General features: G+C 36.6%; 1 pseudogene; it reads left to right on the top strand.

The window, feature by feature from the left end:
* The first annotated feature begins 6152 nt into the window (after window positions 1–6152).
* Window positions 6153–7181, top strand: LOC126077722 (GTP-binding protein 10-like; annotated as a pseudogene).
* Window positions 7182–7797: the final 616 nt, after the last annotated feature.

Here is a 7797-nt window from a genome sequence, read left to right as displayed (position 1 = left end):
GGATGCCCTTTATCACCACTTGTATTCAACATTGTGCTGGAAGTCCTAGCCAGAGCAATCAGGCTAGATAAAGAAATAAAGGGCATCCAGATTGGCAAGGAAGAAGTAAAAGTTTCTCTATTTGAAGATGACATGATCTTATACACAGAAATCCCTAAGGAATCCTCCAGAAAACTAATGAAACTAATAGAAGAGTTCAGCAGATTGTCAGGATAAAAGATAAACATAAAAAAATCGGTTGGATTCCTCTACACCAACAAAAAGAACATCGAAGAGGAAATCACCAAATCAGTGCCATTTACAGTAGCCCCCAAGAGGATAAAATACTTAGGAATAAATCTTACCAGACATGTAAAAGACTTATACAAAGAAAACTACAGTACACTTCTGCAAGAAACCAAAAGAGACTTACACAAGTGGAAGAACATACCTTGCTCATGGGTAGGAAGACTTAACATTATAAAAATGTCTATTCTACCAAAAACGATCTACACATTTAATGCAATTTCCGATCCAAATCCCAAGGACATTCTTTAATGAGATGGAGAAAGAAATCACCAATTTCATACGGAAGGGAAAGAGGACACGGATAAATAAGGCATTACTGAAAAAGAAGAATAAAGTGGGAGGCCTTACTTTACCTGATTTTGGAACATATTATACTGCCACAGTAGTCAAAACAGCCTGGTACTGGTACAACAACAGATACATGGACCAATGGAACAGAACTGAGAATCCAGACATAAATCCATCCACATATGAGCAGTTGATATTTGACAAAGGCTCAAAGTCAGTTAAATGGGGGAAAAGACAGTCTTTTTAACAAATCATGCTGGCATAACTGGATATCCATCTGCAAAATAATGAAACAAGACCCATACCTCACACCATGCACAAAAACTAACTCCAAATGGACCAAAGACCTAAACATAAAATCTAAAACAATAAAGACCATGGAAGAAAAAATAGGGACAATGTTAGGAGCCCTAATATATGGCATAAACAGTATACAAAACATTATAAAGAATGGAGAAGAAAAACTAGATAACTGGGAGCTCCTAAAAATCAAACACCTATTCTCATCCAAAGACTTCCCCAAAAGAGTAAAAAGACTACCTACAAAAAAAAAGTCTGGGAAAAAGTTTTTAGCTATGTCATTTCTGATCAGCGCCTGATTTCTAAAATCTACATGATACTGCAAAAACTCAACTGCAAAAAGACAAATAACCCAATTAAAAAATGGGCAAAAGATATGAATAGACACTTCACTAAAGAAGACATTCAGGTAGCTAACAGATATATGAGGAAATGCTCATGATCATTAGTCATTAGAGAAATGCAGATCAAAACTACAATGAGATTTCGTCTCACTCCAACAAGGCTGGCATTAATCCCAAAAACACAAAATAGTAAATGTTGGAGAGGCTGTGGAGAGATTGGAACACTTATACACTGTTGGTGGGAATGTCAAATGGTACAACCACTTTGGAAATCAATTTGGCACTTCCTCAAAAAGCTAGAAATAGAACTACCATATGATCCAGCAATCCCACTCCTTGGAATATACCCTAGAGAAACAAGAGCCTTTACACAAACAGATATATGCACACCTATGTTTATTGCAGCACTGTTTACAATTGAAAAAAGATGGAAACAACCAAGGTGCCCATCAACGGATGAATGGATAAATAAATTATGGTATATTCACACAACGGAATATTATGCATCAATAAAGAACGGTAAGGAATCTGTGAAACATTTTATAACATGGAGGAACCTGGAAGGCATTATGCTGAGTGAAATTAGTCCGTTGCAAAAGGACGAATATTGTATAAGACCACTATTATAAGAACTTGAGAAACAGTTTAAACTGAGAAGAAAACATTCTTTTGTGGTTGCCAGAGCGGGGAGGAAGGAAGGGTGGGAGAGGGGCATTCACTAATTGGATAGTAGATAAGAACTACTTTAGGTGAAGGGAAAGACAGCACACAATATAGGGGAGGTAAGCACAATTGGACTAAACCAAAAGCAAAGAAGTTTCCTGAATAAACCGAATGCTTTGAAGGTCAGCATAGCAGGGGCAGGGGTCTGGGGACCACGGTTTCAGGGGACATCTAAGTCAATTGGCATAATAAAATCTATTAAGAAAACATTCTGCATCCCACTTTGAAGAGTGGCACCTGAGGTCTTAAATGCTAGCAAGCAGCCATCTAAGATGCATCAATTGGTCTCAACCCACCTGGATCAAAGGAGAATGAAGAAAACCAAGGACACAAGGCAATTACAAGCCCAAGAGACAGAAAGGGCCACATGAATCAAAGACTACATCATCCTGAAACCAGAAGAACTAGATGGTGCCTGGCTACAACCAATGACTGCCCTGACAGGGAACACAACAGAGAACCCCTGAGGAAGCAGGACAGCAGTGGGATGCAGACCCCAAATTCTCATAAGACCAGACTTAATGGTCTGACTGAGACTGGAAGGATCCTGGTGGTCATGGCCCCCAGACCTTCTGTTGCCCCAGGACAGGAACCATTCCCGAAGCCAACTCTTTAGACATGGATTGGACTGGACAATGGGTTGGAGAGGGATGCTGGTGAGGAGCAAGGTTCTTGGATCAGGTGGACACTTGAGACTATGTTGACATCTCCTGCGTGAAGGGGAGATGAGAGGGTGGAGGGGGTTAGAAGCTGGTGAAACGGACACGAAGAGAGAGAGTGGAGGGAGAAAGCGGGCTGTCTCATTAGGGGGAGAGTAATTGGGAGTGTGTAGCAAGGTGTATAGGGGTTTTTGTGTGAGAGACTGACTTGATTTTTAAACTTTCACTTCAAGCACAATAAAAATTATTTTAAAAAATTGATAAGCTAAAAGTAGGTGGGAAAGTATGGAATGGAAGATTATTCATTCTTTCCCCTTACCACATCCAGTGGTCATTTCTCTGTCCTCATTATTCTCAACCTTGTCAGCCTTGACTCATAATCTTGGCACAGAATAATTACTGAATGAACAAGGTTGCTACATTGATGGCCAAATTCAGCAATCCTTTTCTAGTCTATATTCTTTCCAGTTTGTCTGAAACTACCATGTCACTACCTAGTCCAAAACACTCTACAAATGTCCTGTCCTATCATTTGATGACCTCCATGATCTGACCCCATCAGACCTTTTCAATCTTTGTTCATGCTATTACATCTGGATCTTAATTCAGATCCATTTATTAACCATGGGACATTTCACAAATTACCAGACTTCTATGGACTTCAGTTTCCCTATCCATAAAGTAGAGATAATAACAGTACCTTTTATCTACATAGTGTTCCTTGAGAATTAGATGGAATAAAAATATAAATTGCATACTGGGAAAGTCTGCACAACTTGACAAAGGCAAGGTCATGGAAGCTTCATAGTTACATCCAAACTCCCTGAGGGACCAAATTACTGGGTGGAGGGCTGGGAACCATGGTCTCGGGGGACAGCTAGCTCAATTGGTATATTTTATAAAGAAAATGTTCTACGTCCTCCTATGGTGAGTAGCTTCTGGGTTTTTTTAAGTTTGTGAGAGGCCATCTAAGATTACTCCATTGGGCCCACCCCATCTGAAGCAAGGGAGAATGAAGAAAACCAAAGACACGAGGAAAAGATTAGTCCAAAGGACTAATGGACCACAGCTATCACAGCCTGCACCAGACTAAATCCAGCACAACTAGATGGTGCCCAGCTACTACTATCAACTGCTCTGACAGGGATCACAATAGAGGGTCCTGGACAGAGCTGGAGAAAAATGGAGGACAAAATTCTAACTCACAAAACAGACCAGACTTACAGGTCTGACAGAGACTGAAGAAACCACAAGAGTATGACCCCCAGACACTCTTTCAGCTCAGCAATGAGGCCACTCCTGAGGTTCACCCTTTAGCCAAAGATTAGGCAGGCCTAAAAAAATAAAATAAGATGAGACTAAATGGGCACACCAGCTCAGGAGCAAGGATAAGAAGGCAGGAGGGGACGGGAAGCTGGTACCAGGGAACCCAAGGTCGAGAAGAGAAGAGTGTTGACATGTCATGGGGTTGGCAACCAATGTCACAAAATAATATGTGTATTGTTTAATGAGAAACTAATTCGCTCTGCAAAATTTCATGTAAGTACAATAAAAAAATATATATATATATAAAGTACTTAATTCACACAATGTCTCCCTAAAACATAGTAAGAACTTAACAAATGTCATTATTGCTGTTGTTAGAATTGGGTACCTTTCTCCCTCATTTCTGTAGGCCTAAATCCTCACTATCCACGAAAGCCTAACAAAACATACCTTCTGTGAAACGTTCCCTGATCAAAAGCTTTTGGTCTCGCTTGCCTCTAACTCACAGCTCTTTAGTTAATACTCAGCTTTCCTCCTTGACTTCTCTGAAACATTTGTGCTTTATTTTAGAGTTACATGTGGTCTTATCTTATCTCTCATTCTCAATGATTAAGCTCCTTAAGGCAAAATCCATGTATGATTCATTTTCATATCCCACATACCATCTAATACAGCTCCCTGAACTTCATATGTACTTGAAAATATTAATTGAATCAGTAAAATAATAAAGTTTAATTACCTTTTTCCAGGTTACTAAAATACATTTTTCCATGGTGGGATGGTTATTTTGAAACTGGCACTCTTCTGGTTAATAGGTCAGTCTCAAAGGTGACTCAAACAAGGGTAATATGGCAAATGTCAGCTAGTCATGTAATTTGTTTTCACCAAATATGTGCTGTATTTAATACTTGTTCTCTTTTAGTGCTTATGGTGTAGAACAAGGAATTAGTCTATCAAGACGCTCTTAAATTTATGGATAGAGAGTTTCTTAAGGCTGATTGTAAGTAGAGCTACAGCATTTAAATTTTTTTAACTCTTGGGACTGTATTATATAAAAATATTCTAATAAGCAAGAGCACAAACATGTAAGTACAATGATATTTATGGCAAATATATTTAAATATAAAATATTAAAAAAATCTTAAATGACAATCAATAAATGTTTTGTTATATAAGTAGATAGAAATCTTAAAGTATCCACATTAAATTGCTAACAGTTGTTATCACTGGAATTTTAGATTGAGGGGAATGATCAGGGAAGATTTATTTCCAAAATCCTACCTTGTGAAGGAAGACATGAAGAAAACAAAGCTTAAAAATCACCAACACTACTCTTCTCTCTTTTACAAGAGGGCTCATTTTTGGGTATGTAAGCACACATTAAGTGATATAAGTGAAATCAGCAACAAGAGTTGATTTGTAAATAATAATCAAAATAAATGCCGATTACAGATGTGCTAAATATCAGTTTCAGTCAGTGTCACAAGACAAAGACTTCAAAAACAGAAATAAGGGAAGGAAGAATAACCTCTTCCCTATTCAGTTGACCTTAGTATTATTAGTTTCTCTGTGACTGAAAGTTATAATATTTATTTATTTTATTGAACTCCAGATATCATACTATTATTACTTTGAGGGCAAAAAATAACTCTTACATCATATGCAGTTACACAAATATATTTGCTTAGTTACAGTTTCATATTCAGTCTCTTTTGTGTATAGATACATGGAGAATTAAATGGATTATTGAATTTTTCCCTAAAGATCTTAATTCCTTTGATGACAGAACATGGTGATAAAAGAAATTACTTGATGCTGACACACTAAAATTTTTTCAATAATCTATCTCAATATCAATTACATCCAGCAGGAATTTGAAGCTAAAATAATTATCTGTATCAGAAGCATAGAATACTGACAGAATGGGATGTGTTAATATTCTTTCCAAAGATAAATTATACGTTGTTTTTTTCTATTGACTGATGATCATCTTTCAGGTTTTTAATTGGGTTATGAAAATTTAAAAGTTTGTTTTAAATTAATTAGGTCAACTAGCAAACTCATATCAGATACGCTCTTTCACTTTACATATATTAAATAAGAATCGGAATTAGTCCGGCCATTAGCCACTGACAGAATAGTCTGTTATACCTCCACATTTCTCCATGAAAGCCTTGGTCCTGCCCACGTTGTTGGGTTTTGTTGTTTTGTTTTGTTTTTCTTTTCTTTCTAATACAAAGCCCTTTCTTAAAAGAAGTATACACAGAGATGGCCTAGCACTGCGATGGTGCACTGCAGTCGTGTGTTATTCGAAAAGTATGGAAACTTCATTGATAACCTAAGACTCTTCGGCAAGGGAGGAAGTAGTGAAATGTGTTGTCCTCAATTAGGTGGAGAAGGTGGAAAAGGTGGTGATGTGTGGATTGTAGCTGAAAACAAGATGACTTTTAAAAAACTTAAAGACAAATATCCTCAGAAATGATTCGTGGCTGGAGGAGGAGCAAACAGTCGGGTTAGTGCACTAAAAGGCTCCAAAGGAAAAGACTGTGAAATTCCTGTACCTGTGAGCATTTCAGTAACTAATGAAAATGATAAAATTATAGATTCTCAAATGCTGGAAAATCCTCTTTACTAAGTCAGGTTTCTTATGCAAAACCTGTGATTGCAGATTATGCATTTTCAATATTAAAGCCTGAACTGGGAAAGATTATGTACAATGATTTCAAACAGATTCAGTAGACGATCTTCCAGGCTTAATAGAAGGAACACATATAAACTAAGGAATGGGTCAAAAATTCCTGAAGCATATAGAAAGAACTAAACAACTACTTTTTGATGTTGATATTCCTGGATTTCAGCTTTTTTCCCAAACAATACAGAACTGCCTTTGAACCCATATACTGCTTACAAAAGAGTTGGGTTTGTACAAAGAGAAATTTCAAACAAAACCTGCACCTCTGGCAGTTAATAAAATGGATTTGCCAGAGCCCAAGGTAAATTCCATGAACTGATGAACCAACTCCAGAATCCTAAAGATTTTTTGCACTTGTTTGAAAAAAAAACATGATTCCAGAGAGGACTATGAAGTTACACCTTATCATTCCCATCTCTTCAATTAGTGGAGAAGGAATTGAAGAATTAAAGAACTGTTTAAGAAAATCACTGGATGAACAAACCAACCAGGAAAATAATGCATACCATAAGAAACAGTTGCTTGATATTCTTAAATATTTTACACTAAGCCAAAAAAAAAAAACCCACTAAGCCATCATCAAATCATGCTATTACTAGTTCCTCAATGGATGTAATTTAAATCTATTCAAAATGGTAAGAATTTTTTAGTGTTATTTTAAACATTTTTTGTAAACATGCATTTTTTTGAGCATCATTGTCAATCTTCAGATATATGCACCACCATTTAAGAATGACACCTTTTTAAGCCTGTTCTATTGTAGTTTTTTTTTCAATAATAAAAACAAATGACAGTTAAAAAAAAAATTAGACGTAGAAACAGAAGGGCTCTATTCCTTTTTTTTTTTTTTTTGTTTTAACAACCTGCTGTAATTTCTGGATTTCATTCACTAAACAATTTTATGTTGTTCTACTTTATCATTATGAAGTCTAAATAAAGTAAAATACGGTCCCTGGCCTCAGGAAACTTGAATTGTATTTGCGAAAATAAGACCAGTGCACAAAAATAAGAATAGCACAAACCACATATGAGTTGTACATACAAGTACAATGGGAGCTTTTTAGGGGTCTGAACCTTGTGGAGGTCTTCCATGGTTAATTCTGAAGTTTGAATAATTTGTTCCTCTGAACTCACAACCTGGATTTGTTTATTTATACTTACCAACTATGATACCAGGTAATATGTAATAAATGATATGTCTCAAAGTCACACGTGCCTTAAACAAAATTATTGGAGA

This window comes from Elephas maximus, chromosome 6 (genome assembly GCF_024166365.1).
Source record: "Elephas maximus indicus isolate mEleMax1 chromosome 6, mEleMax1 primary haplotype, whole genome shotgun sequence".
Taxonomy (NCBI): domain Eukaryota; kingdom Metazoa; phylum Chordata; class Mammalia; order Proboscidea; family Elephantidae; genus Elephas; species Elephas maximus.
This window is presented reverse-complemented; position numbering and strand designations above follow the sequence as displayed.